Source organism: Anomalospiza imberbis, chromosome 15, assembly GCF_031753505.1.
Source record: "Anomalospiza imberbis isolate Cuckoo-Finch-1a 21T00152 chromosome 15, ASM3175350v1, whole genome shotgun sequence".
NCBI classification, from domain to species: Eukaryota; Metazoa; Chordata; class Aves; order Passeriformes; family Viduidae; genus Anomalospiza; species Anomalospiza imberbis.
In genome coordinates this window covers 1179974-1199052 of record NC_089695.1, presented here as the reverse complement: position 1 = coordinate 1199052, position 19079 = coordinate 1179974, and the positions used below count along the sequence as shown (strand labels likewise).

The following is a 19079-nucleotide window of genomic DNA, read 5'->3' as shown; positions in this document are numbered from 1 at the left end:
AAGGCCTGGGGGAGCAGAAAGGAGCCCCTTGACTTCAGCAGCTCTGGATGCTGCCCACGTCCCCGGCTCCACCACCAGTCACTACCCAAAGGCTCTGCCAAAGCAGGAGGCAGGTTTAACCCAACCCACACACCCTCCCCCTTCCCCCAGCTCACCTCTGGGGAATACAAAGGTAAAGGAGTGAATATAGGCCTCACAAAGCCAGAAAATCCAGCTGGCTCATACTTAACAGCTTACATATCTATTACACTTCTCCTTAACATTTGCATAGGAGGGAAAAGCAGATTTGCATGAAGAGATCTGTTCAAAGCTGTCACTAAGCCGTTCTTCCCGTTACAGTTTTATATCAACATCCCAATGGAACAGCAAACATACTTATGGGAAAAGTTGAGTGAAACTACTAAAACAGCTCTGCTGTTGAGACCAGCAGTCTAAAAAAACAGAACTAAAAATAAGGAAATATAACAAATCAGTGGATTAACACTATGATGCTGCACATTACTACAAAAGGATAAACTGAACAATAATTTCAGTTAAAAAATGGATTTAAAAGACTGGAGATCCATAAAACCAATTCATATCACTTCAGACATAATAGATTCTAGCTCTTCCTGCTTTGGGCTGACCTCAAAATTCAAGATGAAACTAAACCAACATTTGTAACTTTTTATTTTTCAAGAAGTCAGGAAGAGAAATAGGTTTCCTAAATTTCTGTCTACCCATCTTCTTCAACACCTACTCTTGAGGTAATTTTAAAGAGCTTATTTGCTGATATTTTAAATCTTTCTCTGGCCAGGGCATTGCCTGCACAGCATCTCAAAAGTCACGTTGCTCTGACAGCACCAGATGTCCCCAAGCTGCCAGACGAGCACAACATCCCGTTATTTTTAAAAAGCAGGAGGCAAGGCACTAATTTTGGTAACCAACAATGTTTACAACACGTACCAACAACCAACTGCTCTCTCCCGACCCCAACAGCTAATTGCGCACAGGAGGGCTGCTTGTTTCCCAGGGAAGAATGAAAGCTCTGGGGCACTGGAGGAGCTCAGCATCGCCTGGCTCAGCGCTGCTCCCCGGCCATCCCAGGGGCTCCCAAACCACGGGCACCACAGCAGAGACTGAACTCATTCCAGCACTGCTGACCAAAGCTGACACACTGAAGTACAACTTCCCAAGGTGCAAGGCAGGAGTGTTCACCCAGCTGCAATCAGCTGCCCACTACACCCACACTCCAAGTGCCCACACTGCTGTGAGAAAAAGACTTTAAAAGCCGAAAGCTTCAAAAGAGAGACGAGAATGAGCCCGCTCAATGCTGGCATACATGTAACCCTTCTGATGGTTTGCACTGAAAACCATGGGTGCAGGCGAAGGCTCCCAGCTCCAGAGCCCCCAAGGAGCCACGGGGGGTGGAAGGTGGTCACCTCCTGTCCTGCCCTACCTCTGACAGCAATCACTAACACTGTGAACTCACTAATTAACCTTCTCTCTCCATCATCCCCCTTTTTATTTCACTCACCTACTGGCTTGTGCCACAGCCCAGATGCTGCCACAGGGCCTGCTGTGAAATGCCCTTCACCTCCAGGTAACTTCCCACCCTCCACAAGGAATTTCACTGGTTTATTCCCTCCCCGTCAGCTCAGCACAAACGCTTCCTACGTAAAAGAAGCCGAGAAAAATACACTGACAACCTTTGTGGTTTCTGAGAAACAGAGCCAGGGCTCTGGAAAGCCCAGCAGGTTTCTAAAGAAAGGCTTTTTCTATGCAGTTAATGCTGTTACACCTCTTGCAGAAACAATGTGCAGGACGAGGTAACCATGAGAAGATACACTAATTGTGTTAGTAGGATAATAAAGGCAATTCATCTGAAAACACGTTAGTATGATAGTTCATGAATTGGCCAAAAGTAATGATCTATAAAAACCACTTAGTACCAGTGCTATTGAAATTTATCTAAAAAGCAAAGCTTGATATCAAATAGCCTGCTTGGCAGCAAGGGCTTGGATGTCGTTTGTACATTGCAATAAATATGTTTATTCAATTAAATTAAACCTGTGGAGAATACAGGAACAGGCTATAGGTTACCAACACGTGGGTGAGATGGATTTAGGGGATAAAAGGACAACTGTCAGGGCCATAGTATAGCATGGTTGTGATTCCCTCTACTTCTCTGGAACTTGCTTTTTCCCTGTGACTGCTCAAGCTCTCCCTCAGTGAATTCAAGTATGGTAACAGGTAGTAAACTACATCATGGGATATTGGAGCAGAGTGCTTAATCCTTGGCTCCTGGAGAGCACACCTCAACGCCCACTGCAGTCACTCCAACACCTACAGGGAAAGAGGGCTCGTCTGGAAGAGGAACCCACAGCAGAGCAGTGCAGCACTGGCTTGACAGCTGGGACAGCCCAACTGACATAGAACAGGTTCTCCATGCCCCAGCCCCACAAATTTGAAGGAGAAAGCAGCATGGACCACAGGCAGAAGAGTGAGCGGCACTGAAATCTCGAATGCAGGAATATATAGAACACCACCACTGCACAGGGAGTAGTGGTTGCCCAGCCTGTGGTTTCATAAGCAGCAGAAAAGCTGCTTAAGGACCAATGTTCATCCTCCCACACCCCTCCAGGAACTCATTCCCGTTTGCACATCACACCCCCTCCGTACTGGCACAGCTTTCCCCACGCCTGAGCAATTAACCAGATGGGGAAAGGACTGATTTGGCTGAAGGGAAAGAAATCCATTTTTGCAAGGTGGGCCGAGATGCCCATCTGGCTCACCGTGCCACCATATATACCGCTATGGCAAGGGGAGATGGCACCATCAGCTGGCACCCTTGGCAAAGCCACTGCAGGGGGAACACAAGGCAAAGCTGGATGCCACAGCCAAGCTGCACCAGAAGCCACTGAAAACTGAGCATCAAGCAGAGCTTCTGCAGGGAGCAGGAATGCTCTCCCCACACATCTGATGCTCAGACATGTGAAGCTCTAACCTCCAACCATGCTCGCCAGCCCAGCACATTAATTGCAAACCCTTCGGGTTATTTTGCTGTTCATGATGGTGCTCATTTTTGCAATAGAGATTTCAATAGTAATGCAGTGTCTTATTGGGGCTTAGTGCACTTGCAAGGACATGAGGGCAGGGGAAGCACAGGGGGTTAAATAAGCCACTTTCAGAGCTCTGCTCCATCTGCAAGCAGAATTACCCCTGGACAACTCTTGCTTGCTTTCTACAAACAGTTAAGATCTCATCAACAGCTAAAGATTAAGGCCAGGTCTCCATTCTGCTTCAACCAACCACTGTTGCCATCCTACTGCTCCTCTCCCTGCCCAAAGAGACCCACACTGGCAGAGGCCTGATGGGATGAGCCACTGCAGGGAGCTCAGGCTCCGAGTAAGCTGGTAACTAAAACTTCCCTTCCAGGTTCCTGTCCTGATGGAGGAGGTGGGACTGCACAGGGAGGGAGCAGCATGGAGATGAGCTCTGCTTCTGAAGTCCCCCCCAGGGCAGGCCCCAGCCCTGCTTGGAGAGAAGGATGAGCAGAGGGACACCTGAGTGCTGGGGCTGCCAGGAGCACACCAAGGGTGATGAACACACAGCGCTCCTTCCGAAAGCCACAACTGAAGGTTTGAGTGCTCTCAAAAACTGGTAATTCAAGGTTTTAGGAATAATTTCAGATACTTACTTCCATAATATTGGCATGCAAATAATTTTTAGATATTGGCAAGCAGAGGAATGCAGCTCTGCAGCTGCTTTGCAGAAGTGCCCTGAAGGCACCCAAGGCTTTTGCAAAAGCCCATGAAAGAGCACAATTTGAACAGCAAGCTCTGCACCCCAACAAATCACCAAAAAGGCCTAAGTGCTCAGGGTCCTGTTTTTCCAGGTTGCACGCCCACACGCACACTTGAAGGTAGTGCTGGCTGTATCTCAGACACTACTGAGTGAGTCCATTCCTCCTGCCCTGTACCAAGCCATCCTGCAGTCACCCTACCTCCCAGGCAAGGGTAAAACCCTCTTTGGGTTACACAGCAAAAAATGACTGCCCATCTCCTGTGCTTCAGTCCCACCACCTTGTGCTACCTGAAAAGTCTTTAACATAACATCTGCTGTCAGTCTTCACATTTTAACTCTCCTGCCAGGCTGTTTTCTAAAAGCTTTTAGCTGCACTCACTGATTTCTTGGTTTTTCTCAGGGAAGCCAGTATTCAAGGAATGGTCTGACTGGCACAGAGAGGAGCTGACCTTGCCAGGCACAAGAGATGACATGCTGAATTCCAACACTGAGCTAGCCAAAATACCTAACAGAGAACATGGGACAAGAACATTTTATACCTGGGAGGACATTATCTGAACACCCTTCCTGGACTCCTCAGCTGTTCCCCATCCTGCGGGGCCAGTGTGCCCAGGAACAGTAAGAGGTATTTCACTGCAGTGTTTTGCAGCTTCTTTCTATCATTCAAAATGAGTGAGACATATGAGAATCTGGTCTCCTACCATGCTTCCAGACTGTCTCTAGATATTCTGCACTGCACAATGACTCTATCACCCAGGTCCTGGGGATGGAACATGGTGGGATTCACAACACAATGACCCAGCTTTATTAAGGGAACCAGACCCCTTGTTCCCAACGGAATCCTTTTGCTTGGCTTGTTATCCAAATACCCAACCCACTTGACAACCAGCAGGGATCCTTGACCCCTGCTGAAGGTGGCAGACAAGAAAGCAAAGATCTTCAGGAGCTGGGTATCAAACACACACCATTAATACAAACCTTCTGAACAGTTTTGGTTTCAAAGAAAATACGGCACACTTCAATAAAACTCAGCTCATATGCTGGGGCTTCACCAACAATTCAAAACTGGTTTTCATATAACTAGGAGTATCCATAAAATAAAAAGTTCCATTCTTTCCCTTCACAGTCTCCAAATTAATTTGTCTCCCCTGTTCCACAAATAAAGCAACACTCAGCAGACAAATAGCTGCAAGTCAAGGATGTTTGGTGTACGTGATGCTTTTCAAAGAGGATCTAAGCAGGCTTTATTTAAGCTGTTTTTATTTAACATCATGCATACACAACCAAAACCAGAGAGTTTTCCTCTTCTAACATAGCCTTCAACCTTACACTCCATCTGCTCAGCTACCAAATCCTGTCCCCCACCATAAATGCCACGCAGGTACTACCTTATTTTAAATCCTTACTGCTAGAATTCCACAGTCTAAAATATTAATACAAACTCAGGTGTCATGTTGTGGCAAAGCTCCTATTTATATGTGCAGGATGAGTTTGAGTTGAAGCTGCCTTATGAGACCCAGGTGTTGGTGGCAAAGGTGGGATGTACTGCCTGTGTCCATGTTAACTAAACTTTGGAGTGCCTCCAAGTTCTGAGGTGTGAGTAGATACGTTGGCCATGCCCAGCTTGGTGTCAAGGTAAGATCATCTCCACCTCATCCATAACTCTTGGTTTTCATTGTATACAACTTTACTAAACTTTCAAGTGTGGTATCTATACAAATCATGGAGAAATATGTGGGAAATGACTTCACTGAATAAAGCAACCTTCTGTAGAAACCAATGACCTTGTTTTCCTGGATGGAATTTCCTACCACTCAAGTATATTCAACTTTGCTACAGCTTCTGTTCAGGGTTTTTTTCCCACAAACTACAGTAACCACCCAAGAAAAAAGACGATATTCAGGTTCAGATAAGCCTGTTCCTCACCAGTGCCATCCCAGTTCCAGGTCTCTTAATCTGCTTTCATAATTTTTTCTCTGCTGCTCTTGTGGAGAAGACCCACAGAGGCATCTGAAGTGCTCAGACAGCCTGACACTGCCAGTAACAAACAAATGCTTCTCTATTCTCCACACATTTAGACCTTGCTACTGAATTGAGAGATGAAACCTGATCCAGTGTCCCTACAAAAATCCAAGAAATTCCTGACTGTTTTCTCTCCCGTGTTGTCTCCCAGCAGAGCCAGCAGCCACAGGGAGCCCCTCACCTTTTCCCCGTGGCAGCAGTGCCCAGCCCAGCCCACGCAGCCCACAGGGGCACAGGGCACAGCAGCAGATGAAGATGCCTCACTCTCCCCCAAGCAGCCTGTGCTATCTCCTAGCAGCTTCCAAATTGTCACAGTGCTGGGGATTCAAGCCATTCATCTTCAGTAAGAACCAGGATCGTGCTCTGTCACTCCAGGTTTTCACTCCTTCACTCAGGTTCAGCTGCTGCTTAGGGGATGAAGGCACACTCTGCACAAGCAGCTTCACTGTGCTGGTCCTGGGACCTCAGCAGAGATTTCACAATGGCAAATATGATGTTTGCTTGGGAGATGTTGGTGCCAACAGCAGCGTCTTGCCTCCAGTTATGCAAGTGTGCAGCTCTGATCATTTTCTTTCTGACAGAATTGTTTTACTACAAAGGATCTAGAAAGGAGGTGCATGGAAGACAAATCACAGACAGCACAAGCAATTAGTGACTTATTTATGTCACACTAAGGCTCCAGTTTATGGATGACACCCTGAAAGAATACAGGAGCCAAACTCAGGCTTATACCCACTCAACTGCTCAGATGGATACATCCCAAACTTCCAATTCCTTTCTGCAGTTTTCAGTTTCCAGAACTCCTGCATGATCCCAACTCCATAAAGAAGACTGACAGAGAATCAAGAGTGCTTTAGAAGACACACATGCTCGTTCTAAAAAAGAGGATATCCTCTATAATTAAGATTCATTTTTATATTCTGGTTACAAAACTTTATATTTGGAAAAAAAGGATGTGTCATGACCAGCCAGTTATTACTGTTATGAATAATAACCACTCACTCTGCCTTCACATGGATGTTTGTGCATTTTATGCTGAAGACCTGCACTAACACTGTGAAATAACTTCCCAAATCAGAACAAGTAACTACTGGATCTGTAGCTGCTGTATTTAGCTGCCTTGTGGGTCAGGACTGCGAGGCTCTGGCCACGCAGACAACACCACACTTGCATTTTCAGCAAACAGAAACATCTCTCATGAGCTTATCCCTGCAGTGATGGCAACTTCAACCTCCCAAACCCAGCCCTTATTCAGCCACATCTCTCACACTGAAGCTGTAGGCTCAAACTGTAGGTTCACACTGAAACACAACAAAGGGGCTCAGCCTGGAGACCCAGGAGGGTCTTGTGCATCTGCTGGACCACTTGAATTCAACTACCAAGAGTCCTTCCAACCTCCATGCTTCTTTCCACTCTTGAGGCAGAAAACTCCATGAAGCTTCCCTAACATCATTGAGAAAGAATTAAAGAACAGCTTTCTGGCACTCTCTGAACCACAGCACACATTTCAGACCCTAGGGACACACAGTCAGTGCAGATATAATAACTAGGCTGTGGCTTCAGAGCATGGCTCTTCAAACCCCAAACTACATCAGAACAGGTTCCAATTACCAACCTTAAATTAACAATGAATGCAAGAAGGGGCAACCTTTTAACAAGATAATTTTTGCCACAACTACACGTTAAATAAGAAAAAAGGTTGTTATAAATTAGTCCACTTTATCAGTTGGCAGAAGAATTTGCCACAGCTGCAAAATTGATTCTTGCTTAGCCTGCAAAACCTCACTGATGGCTGGCAATAAAGGGAAAAGAAAACCTGGAGATTTTTGTTCTGATCATCTTCAGCACTCAACCTGCAATAAAAAGTGCTGTTTATGCTAAAGAGTCAGAAATAACCAGAATGTGACCCCACTCAAACTGCATTTTTATTCCTAAATTGTTATGTTGTTATGCAATACCCTTCAGTACTTTTAGCTGACCACATCTTCGAAATCTACACCTTCATTAGCAATTTAAAACTGTCAGGAGTCCACAAATAATGGAGCTGTTGGAGCCGACGCATGTGTTAAAAAAAAAAAAAAAGACTCCTTATAATTAGGGGATTGATGAAAATTTAGTTAAACATGGAGCAAATGGACAGCTGTATTACCAGAGACTAAATACCATATTCTTTCTCAGTTGCATGCTCAGCACAGCAGCAACTAAGGACTACATAACAAAAACTTCCATGTTTTAAGAATGGAAAAAGTTTTCCAGTTTTCTCCTTTCCCAAAACCTACTAGAAGCACCCACTGAAGCAAAAGGAGAACATGAGTGTGAAGACTCTTCAAAGTAAAATGCTTTTTAAGTTTCCTATGAAAACTCCTTCAGAAGTCCTTTTGCAGTCCTCCACTTTGATTCAGGAACATTCTGTCAGCCTTACCTAAAAATTACAAAGCAGTTTTTTTTTTAAATACAAAGTAACAAACCCCACAGGTGACATGGCCGAGATTTTCATTTTATGCTCAGGGCAACCTTCAGCAACATCTCACAGCTATAAACAATGAGTTCCTCTGACAGGAAAAATTGCACCATCACCACACGCCCTCGGACAACTCTCAACTTGCAGCTCCAGCTGTGAGTTCGGGAGGGGGAAGGGCAATTTCACAAAAACAAACCCCAGAAGAAGGAGTGACCATGGATGGGCTGCACAAGCATGGCTTGGAGGAGTGAAGCACCTCTCAGTGCCTGCACTAAGGCAGGATGCTCTGACACCCCATCTCCTCAAGGCTGCAGACACTGGAACAGGTGAGAACTTCACAGCTTCTCCAGAAGAGCAAAGCAAGTCATAATAAAAACACAGTGGTGTGATGCATTTTTGGATGCTTCCCGGAGTTCCCACACAGCCATAACCACCTTCTGCCAAGTACAAACTCACTAAGGGTGCACCACGGTGCATGGTAGCCAGCACTAACCATGACCAGCCTGGGCAGGAATCCTCTTGAGTCGCTGCTTTCACAGACAGATGACCAATTAAAGCCATTTCTGTGGGGGAAAAAAAAAATCCACTGTCCCACCCACATTCCATAGAAGCAACATGAATGAATCAGGTTTAAGAAAGAGGAGTTGCTGCTTGGATGGTCTTGTTGGAAAAAGAAATGTAGTAACACAGCCATTTACTAAGTAGAAACTAACTCACATCTGATTAAAGACACATTTTTTTTTTCTCCACCCCTTCTCTTCACCCCCAAGAACAGGAAACATGACAAACCTACAGAACAAAAACCAGATGAGCTAAAAAATCCTGTTCCATAGGCTTGGCACCAGCACCTTGCCTCTGGTTCTGCTGAACACTGCATCTTTCACTGACAGCCACTGACTTTTCCCTAGGCCCACAATAATACTCTGCTAATCAAATAATCATATTCAAATTGTCTTAACCAGTTCTGTAAACTAAGCAAACCGGCTTAGAACACTTGACGCTAAAGTACTGATGCATAAAGACCAGAAATTAACTTTTTCTCCTTGAGGTTATAAGCTTTGAACCCTGCACAAGTAATCTGCATTATTCTGTTTTGCTACAAATAAACCCTCCAGCTTTTTTTTTTGTGCTACTCTTATTGGATTTTATGTAATTATTTTTTCTCCCTAACCCCCAGCTAGGAGAGAGGGGAAAAACCCCCTGCTCACAATCATACTGCACTCTTCTCTGTACCTGTACAAAGTCAGAGGGCTGTGACTGAGGACTCCACCAGCAGTGAAGTGTCATGGATTAACAAACACAGGCTGTGCCCACTGTCCAAAAGACCTTCTCTACATCTCCACTTTCAGGATGCACTGTTTAATGTTACTCAGGAAATATGTTTCCAGCTGCAAGGGTAGTGGTTTCTAATTAAACACATCTTCCAAAGAGTGGAAGTAGCAGGAACTAAAAAGCCATACTTCGTACCAACATGCAAACCACTCCAGCGCCTGTCATAGAGCCAAACCAGATTCCTCCTTTTTACTCAAAAAATATTCCAAAAAATCTCTCATTTTACTTGTAGCTTGTATGAAGTCTTTGACTCACAATTTAATTTAAAAATTTAGACTCACAATTCTAAATTTAAAAGCCAAGAAGTCATCGGCTGAACGTGATGACGGGAGAGCTGCTCTGCACCTGCAGCCAGGATTGTCAGAACCAGAGGCCATATGGCCTCCTGCCAGCACTGGTCACTGTGGCCACCAGGCACATCTGCAGAACAGCCAGTCCAGGCTCCAACTCCTGCCTCAGGAAGCTCCTAAACTGCTGGACCTTGGCAGAGAACCTCAGGGAACCATGCTACTTGTTTGCTCTTCTCTTATGGTTTTACTGCTTGTTTTACTGCCTGCCTGCTGCTTTCCCTTTTAGGGATGGCTTTACACATTGTCACCACCCAGGAAAAAGGTGGAGGAGGATATGAGGGAGGGAACATAAATGATGATAAATGATTGCAGGGATCAGTAAAAAGAAAAGTGGCAGGGGTCAGTAATTACAACCAGAGAACCAGAAAGAGACACCAAACCCAATCCTAGAGCATCCATCACTCCACAAAGGCATCAAAGAGCCAGAGGATACTGCTCAAAAGTGCTACAAGCAGAGCTCCTGCTTTATTCCCTCCTTCAGTTGTTGCTACCAGTCAGCTCAGCCAAGACCAGGTGAAGGCCTTTTAACTTAGGGCCTCAGACAAGGGCTAGACTAATAAAAAGTTGAAGAGACCAGTACAACCAAAACCTCCTGATGAGGGTCACAGCAGGAGAGACCTCTCAGCTATAGCAATCAGAACACATCAAGCCCTCTATGCACCACTAACAGGTCATTGTTCAACTTCTCACCTTTGAAATTAATAAATAATTGGAATTTCAGGATGCTTAGACTCCAAAACACCTGGATACCAGGTACTGGTTGGAATGAACGCTATGGTTTGTAAGTGAAGTTATTATGAGATGTGTCACTTGCACACACCTCCACGGCCCATCATGAATTATCCAGGACCAGGAGCAACGCTTCAGCATTGAGCTGCGAGACTCTAGGTCTTTAAGCCATGCTAAAAGAGATTCCTTCGACAAGTATACATTACAAGGACATACTTGCAAGAAAGAGGGCAAAAACTGGCAGCTTGTACATCTTGATTAGCTGCACTCACACCCACTTTCACCTTCTTGCTTCTGAGCACACCACAGCTCTGTCCTCTGCTGTTCAACAACACTGGCTCTGAATTCAATATTCCAGTCAATTAAAAAAAACATTTACCCACCTACAGGTTCAGCTGGAGATCTCAAGAGCACTTTGCTAGGATGAATACTGACCTGCTCAGTGTTACGCAGGTTAAACACCGTTTTATAGGCACACAGCTCAGCCCTGTTTACATGAAAAATTCAACTGACCTTTGTGGCTCTGTAAAGCTACATTGTTAGTGCAGTCCTTGTGCAGGCCATTTATTTAAGTGGATCTTCTGTGCTCAGGTTGTATCAACCAGAGAAAGATACAGAAAAAGAATCACCCCCCAAGAGCCTTAGATCTGCATAGATATAACCACTACAAGTACCCAGAATAAGTGAATGAAAACTCTGGGCCCTTGAGGAAGTGGGAACTGCAGTGCAGGGCGGAGCATGGAAAACCACACAAACCATCAAGGCCACATGTTCCTGATAGCATTGACCCTTACTGACTTAAATGAAAAGCCACAAATTCAGTATTTACCTAAATGCCCTCTTGACCTTCTGCTGAACAACAGCAATGACAGAACTGCGGGGCCTACAATCTCCCCTCAGTTAACCTCCAGGTTAAAAATAAAAAGTTTTTCTTCCCCTGATCCTTCAGCACCTAGCCACCTACTAAGATCATTAGTTTGAGCTTCTTCCTTAAACTAGCTATTGAAGGCTACTTTAGAACAGGGTGAACCAACAGTGCCTCTTCTACCCTAATTTGCACCAAAATCTCATTTGCTCAACATCATCTCCACACAGAAATTCTTAAGCATATACAGTCATATGCAGATCTATTCCATAATAGGGCACTGATTGCTGAGAAACTGGGTGTTCTTTGGGAAAAGCAGCACACCACAAGCTGAGGATCCCACATTATGCCCAATGCAATCCTACCTGCCACACTGGCACCAGCTCCCTGTCTGCTTCGCTCTCAAGCCCCTCACTACCAGGAGTTTCACTTACTCTCAGGCTGTAACACCAACATTCATTTGTCCTTGTGCCACTCCACGCACTAAAACAGAGCTACCAGAGCACCAACTGGCCTCCAGCTTGGCTTCGTGGGCACGGTTCCACTCTCTGCCTTGGCAATGGTTGTTCCTTTAGCTACAGCTGGCCTCATGCTTGCTTTTTCCATCCCTGAGTTTATCAGAGAATGGTTTGGCTTGGGAGGGACCTTAAAGCTCATCTCATTCCACCCCTGCTGTGGATAGGGACACCTTCCACTGTCCCAAGCAGCTCCAATGTCCAACCTGGCTTTGGACACTTCCGGGATCCAGGGGCAGCCACAGCTGCTCTGGGCACCCTGTGCCAGGGCCTGCCCACCCTCACAGCCAAGAATTTTTCCCAATATCCCATCTATCCCTGCCCACTGGCAGTGTGAAGCTGTTCCCCCATCCCTTGTCCAAAGTACCTCTCCAGCTCTCTTGGGAGTCCCTTTAAGCACTGGAAGGGGTTCTAAGGTCTCCACAGAGCCTTCTCCTCTCCAGGAGAACAATGCCAGCTCTCCCAGCCTTTCCTCCCAGCAGAGCTGCTCCATCCTCTGCTCATCCTGGAGCCTCCTCTGGGCTGGCTCCAGCAGCTCCAGCTCCTCCCTGTGCTGGGCCCAGGGCTGGGGCAGCTCTGCAGGTGCCCCTTGAACAGGAGGTGGAGAATCCCTGCCCTTGATCTGCTGCCCACAGTTCTTCGGATAAGCCCGGGATACAGGCATTGATCCCTGAATTTAAAGCCTTTCAGAAGAGGCTCTTGGGAGTCTAACTGATTAATAAGTGGCAGTCTTGTAAATTAGAGAAATTGTAACAGAAGGGAACGTCAGACTGGGGGAGAATTTCACTTTGCAAACTGTGTTAGTTTAGATCTGTGTATTGAATGATTTCTATCACTTCATAAAGCATGGGGAAAAAAGGTTACTCCTTTAATTCCACCAGAGATATTTATGAACACATATCAAAGGATTAACAGATGTTTTCTGTAGTACATCTGGGATTAACAAGCAAAAATATGTAATCATATTGAGAGAAAAGGTATCTAGCTCTTTAAATCCATCAGTCACAAGGAATTATGAATCATATTTAAGTATCAGATTTGTACTAACCTTCTGCACACCAGAAATCACAGTTACACCCATTCGCAGCCTGACTAGCAGATAAGGAGTCTCAGTCACTAGAGGAGAACAATCTCACTTGCAGTTGCAGTGACCTCATTCCTCCTGCACCTCCTTCACCTCAGTAAATCCATCTGCACCCAGTTCTGCTTCGTGACACAGCAGGCCACTCTCACGGCTTGTCTTTCCAGAGGAGCTCATCCAGTCAGGGTGCTAGCATACAATTTTGTGGTAGCTCTATTTTAAATCTCATTTTCTGGATTAAAATAGTATGGAGTTAAAAGTAGTAATTATCAAACATCTGCACTTTCTCTAAAGCTGCAATGCTGTTTAACCAACACACCAGCTATAAACTCACTGAATGGAGCTATTCCAGATTAGCTGTAGAACAGTTCGGGTGAATTCCCAGAGCAGTAACGGATCCCATTCCTCAAGGTCATACTTTCAGCACTGAAGTTCTGCAGCGCAAGCTTCTGAGGGATGGCAGTTAAGGCACAACAGCAGGAAGCATTCAAGGCCATGGTGGAAGGGCTCAGAGCAGGTGCAGGGTTTTCCTGCAGGTGTCCCTGCCCATGGCAGCAGAGTGAAACCAGAGCTTTAAGGTCTCTTTCAACCCAAACCAGTCTGTGACTCATCATTATGCTGAGTGACTGTCTCATAAGGTACTGTCCTAACAAAATGTCACTCAGTCCTCTTTTATTCATCACATTTCCTTTGGTGTCCAGCAAAACTGAGAGAAACCAGTAAAACAGAACCCAGCAAGTCCTGAACAGAAGCAGCACGGCCACGTGGGCCTTCGCTCCAGAGCAGCCCCACTGTCCACCTATGATGAGCAGGCTGGTTTGGCCACTGAGTATTTTCTTGATCTTAACTAATTCTCTGCATAAGAAAGGTCATTTAGAAATCAAACAGTAACAGCAGATGTAAATTCAAGGTAGGCCTGAAGTCCCACAAAAGTGTATTTCGAGCTCATAAACATTTCTACTTAATGTAGATTCCTTTGCAAGATCAATTTCTGCATCTTACAGCTGCAGAAAGAAGATATTCATGCTGCTGAAAAAAACACAAATTACTCTTCTATTACATCTTCCAGTTAAATTTATTAGCCCAACAGAAGCCCTACGAAGAAGCTGCACATTAATGTCTGTCCTGACACATATCAGCACAGAAATGCTGATGTTTCAAAGCCTGAAAATCAATTGTGAGGAAAGTATTTACATTTGTATTTTAAAGCATCGATTTGAGCACGGGATTTCTAATCTCTGCCCACTGCGCTCCCCCCGGCCACCCTGTATAAACTTTAAATCTCCAATGCAGAGGCCTATTATTAGAGCTGGCTGAAAAAAACTGTAAAGACTGAAGGCACATTGTTTATTATGGAAAAGGTAAGGGCAAAGCCTTTCTAAAAGCAAAACCTACTAAACCTTTGTTTCCGCTGAGAAAAGTCAAAACATTTCTGTGATGTTTTAGAAATTGCTTCTTTGAAAATGATGAACAGTGACTCAACATCAAAGTATGTCCTTTCAAACAACGTGTTTCGATTCAGAAGGGTGAAATAAGTACAACAAAACATTTAATGTGTCCTTGCTGTCCCGAGACAGAGCAAAGGCTACACCTAGCGTAAAATGAGCTGGGCTTTCACCTTCATCAACAAAATCCTGCCTACAAACCAACCCAGGAACTGAAATAATCCCAGAGCCTAGTGTAGCCAGCGGGACTGAGGAGTGCAGCCTCTCCCACCTCCCCAGTCCCAGTGCAGGAAAAACACAGGAAACAAGTAACTAGAGCACAAGTGACCGAAGCACGCAGAAAACACCTTCTGCACAACTCCCATCCCAAAAAACAATAGACAAAGGCAAACAAAGGGGGAAGGGCAGCAGAGAGCTCCCAGACTAGTTCAATACAGATGGTCCAGACACGCCCGGAGTCACAACTCCGAAAGCTGGGCTGAGGACGCGGTCATGGGGCTCGCAGCCCAGCGGGGCGAGGGAGCGATCGATGACCCTCGCCAGAAGACACCGCCCGGGCACGGCTGGCGAGCCAAGGGCACACGGGCAGGGAGCCGTGCCTTGCTCACATCTGATTCGTCACTAAACAAAACTGGAACACACACTTTCCTGCAAGCTTTCGGTCTGAAAGATTTTAGGCGTTCTGAACTGGCAGGAGCAATGAGTAACAGTCGGGTGACCCACGCTGCCCAGGGACCCCAGGGCCACAGGCAGCAGACACAGGGCCGCACATAACCAAGGAGCGGATGCGCTCTCCCTACTTTTTGTTTGGGAAAAGTAGCACGAAACTTTCTGTCAGCGAAGGAGAGGCTCTCGCCTTCCAGCACAGGAGGGGATTAGCGGTGGGTGTCAGAAAACGTGGCGGAGCCAGGCGGGGCCGCGGGGTGTTCCCGGCTGTCCGTGTACGGGATCAGCAGCACGGCCTGGGCTGGAGGAGGGCTCGCTCCGGCTTCGGCTGCGCCGCCCGGACAGACCGCGGGCCCGAAAGGCACGGAGCGCTCCCGGGGGCTCCCGGCCGCGCCCGGCCCTACCCGCAGCCGGGGAGCGGCGCCAGGGCGGCCCCGGCCGCGCGGGGAGGGGCCTGGACACCGCCCGCCGCACCGAAACTTCGCCGGGAGCGGCCCGGCCGCGCTTCTCCCCCGGCAGAACGCGCTCGGCGGCCCCGAACGCCGCGGGCCCGCCCCGCTCCCACGCGGGCCCCGCCGCTCGGAGCAGCGCAGCCTCCGCAGCCGGGCCCGGCTCCCTCCCCACGCGCGGCCCGCTCCGCTCCGCTCCCACCCTCTGCCCCCCGCCCCGGCCCCGCGGCAGCACGGCCCGGCTGGCGCCCAAAAGTTTCCAAGTGCGAGAGCCGCAACTTTACCGGGGCAGAGCTGGGCTGGGAGGGTGGCGGCCGCCCTGGCTGCGCTCGGCCGCGCCGCTTTGTCCCGTCCCGCGGAGGAAATGGGCTCTTCCGGCGCCTCCCCGCCCGGCCCGGCCGCTCTTCCCGGCACCGCCCGCCGCGCCGCCCCCGCGCCCTGCCGGCGCCGCCCGCCCGCAGGTGAGGGACGGCGGGGACACGGCGGGACCCCCTCACCCCGGGCAGGACAGGGAGAGCCCCTCACCCCGGGCAGGACGGGGAGAGCCCCTCACCCCGGGCAGGACGGGGAGACCCCCTCATCCCGGGCAGGACGGCGGGACCCCCTCACCCCGGGCAGGACAGGGAGACCCCCTCATCCCGGGCAGGACGGCGGGACCCCCTCACCCCGGGCAGGACGGGGGAGTTCCCCTCATCCCGGGCAGGACGGCGGGACCCCCTCACCCCGGGCAGGACAGGGAGACCCCCTCATCCCGGGCAGGACGGCGGGACCCCCTCACCCCGGGCAGGACAGGGAGACCCCCTCACCCCGGGCAGGACGGGGGAGTTCCCCTCACCCCGGGCAGGACAGGGAGACCCCCTCACCCCGGGCAGGACGGGGAGACCCCCTCACCCCGGGCAGGACAGGGAGACCCCCTCACCCCGGGCAGGACGGGGGAGTTCCCCTCACCCCGGGCAGGACGGGGGAGTTCCCCTCACCCCGGGCAGGACGGGGAGACCCCCTCACCCCGGGCAGGACGGGGGAGTTCCCCTCACCCCGGGCAGGACGGGGGAGTTCCCCTCACCCCGGGCAGGACAGGGAGACCCCCTCACCCCGGGCAGGACGGGGGAGTTCCCCTCACCCCGGGCAGGACAGGGAGACCCCCTCACCCCGGGCAGGACGGGGGAGTTCCCCTCACCCCGGGCAGGACAGGGAGACCCCCTCACCCCGGGCAGGACGGGGAGACCCCCTCACCCCGGGCAGGACAGGGAGACCCCCTCACCCCGGGCAGGACGGGGGAGTTCCCCTCACCCCGGGCAGGACGGGGGAGTTCCCCTCACCCCGGGCAGGACGGGGGGACCCCCTCACCCCGGGCAGGCACCTCCAAACCGCCCAGGCCCCGCAGCGGAGCCTGGCACCGCTCCCTGTCCCCCTCGCTCCGTGAGCCGACGGGCGGCCTCCCTTCACAGCCCTCCACCGGCCGCGCCCAGCCCAGGCTCTTAGGATGGCACTTTTGAGGTAGAACCAACAAATTCCACGTTAAAATCTGGCCTTGTCCTCCTAAGCGCAGTTTGCCGAGGGTCTTTGGAGAGAGGGGAGGCAATGGATGCAGGGGTTTGAAGGAAACAGAGGGAAAGTTATAGCTGGGTTCCCCCTGGGTTTCTGAATTGGTGTTTCGTTTTGAAAACACAGATATTTTCACCCTCCTGAGAGCTGCTGCTTTTAGGAAATGCCTTGTTTTCGGCCAAACGTCTCTAATAACAAGACTACAGGTGAGAGGAAATCCCAGAGTACAAGCAGGGCCACAGGAACCCCTCTAAGAAGAGAGGAAGATTTTGGGAACCTAACCTTGACCTGCAGAGGCAGGTCTGCAGGTAGAGAAAGTTGTCTTTATGTGGTAATTTGTTTCAAAGTTTTCTTTGGAAAGTCTCAATAAGCATGTTGTGAGAAAGAGTTCTTTTTTTACTCTGCAACAAATTACTCTGGGACTTTCTGTGTTGTGTTTTCAGATGGTTTTTAATACAAATCTCTCCACGGAACTTACACTTGTACTGGGTTGTAAAGACAAGTGAATAAATTGAATACATTTCATGACTCATTTGCCAGCACTTGTGCGATACATGAATCTACACACTCCATCCTTTGTTATTAAGCAAAAAATAGAGAGATTGAGTAACCTACAAGGAAGATTCATTCAAGGTATGTAACTGAGGGGCTGTCCCGAGGTCGGTGTCACAGCACAGGTGACCACACCGTGGTCAGGACTGTGACTTCCCTCCAGATCCTGGTTCAATGGGATTTGCAGGGCTGTGTTTCCCATGGTTGCCATATTCCTACAAGACTTTCCTGCAGGAACACTGTGTCCTGCAGGGAATTAGAATGCATTTTTCCTTCCTGCAGGTTTAATCCAAGAAAGGGATCCAAGACAAGGAAGTAAGCAGAGTACTGTTGTTTTATAATCCAGAAAGAAAATAGGGATCAAGAGCCCAGCCTTGTCAGTGAGTGAAATTAGTCTAAAGAATGTGAGATCTATAATTATGAAACTGACTGAGATTCAGGTTATTAAAAAAAATACACGTCTTCAGTGCCTCAACAAACAGACTCTCCTATGGAAATAAGTGGAAAACAGATTTTTTTAACTTCATTGTGTTTTCTGCTTATACCAAACCATTAATATTTGGTGTCAATTGCACCAGGGATCCAAACTACTCATTTCTGTCTGTAGCATACTCTCAGTAAAAATGGAGTTTACACTTAAACAGCTTGCTTTCTTTCATTACTCGTTTTAATATCATGTCTTGGCCTCCTATGGTGCCTTCCACATTCGGCAGTTCTGTGTGCCTCACATCCTTTCTGGACAAAATGTCAGATTAAAAAAAAATCCCTTTTAAACCTACAGATTCCAAAGTAGAAGGCCTGGAGTTGTAGAGAATCACATGTTCTGCACCGCACCACTGAAAAGTCAAGGGAAAAGTAGGAGATCAGCTGGCAGCTCTGTTGGTTCATGGAGCGAGTTAAAAGGCTCAGCTAACAAAACATAAAATTATGTAAAAATAGAGCCAGCTAGCTTGAGATTGGACTTTGTCTCTTAATTAACAGCTCTCTCTGAATCACAGCACTGGGCTCTGTCAACAAGACTAAAATGCAGGGAGTTCAGACAGGCACCCAGCAACAGCGGCTCACACCTCCCATCCGGCCCATGTCATTGGCAGCTTGAAATCTAATGCATTTTCTGAAATGAGTTACAAGTATGCTGCTTGACCTCAAATCTTCCTGTAACAGTGTTTGTGGTTTTGTAATCCCATTTTCCTGGCGGTTTTTAAAATGTTTTTCTTGCCCTTTTTCACTGGCAAAAACGCAGGGTGAGCCAGGGGAGAGGACAGGGAGAGAGCCGAGGTG

General features: G+C 48.3%; 1 protein-coding gene and 1 long non-coding RNA gene across 2 annotated transcripts in view; one reads left to right on the top strand and one right to left on the bottom strand.

The window, feature by feature from the left end:
- Positions 1 to 16137, bottom strand: part of CTNNA1 (catenin alpha 1) — a 118218-nt gene extending 102081 nt beyond the window's left edge. The window contains exon 1 of the mRNA XM_068205494.1: positions 15986 to 16137. The gene's annotated coding sequence lies outside the window, so the exon portion shown is untranslated. The remainder of the gene's footprint in view (positions 1 to 15985) is intronic.
- A 945-nt stretch (positions 16138 to 17082) lies between these two features.
- LOC137482888 (uncharacterized) lies at positions 17083 to 18752 on the top strand. The gene is made up of 2 exons (XR_011004259.1): positions 17083 to 17879; positions 18081 to 18752. It is a non-coding gene; the product is annotated as an uncharacterized lncRNA (long non-coding RNA).
- Positions 18753 to 19079: the final 327 nt, after the last annotated feature.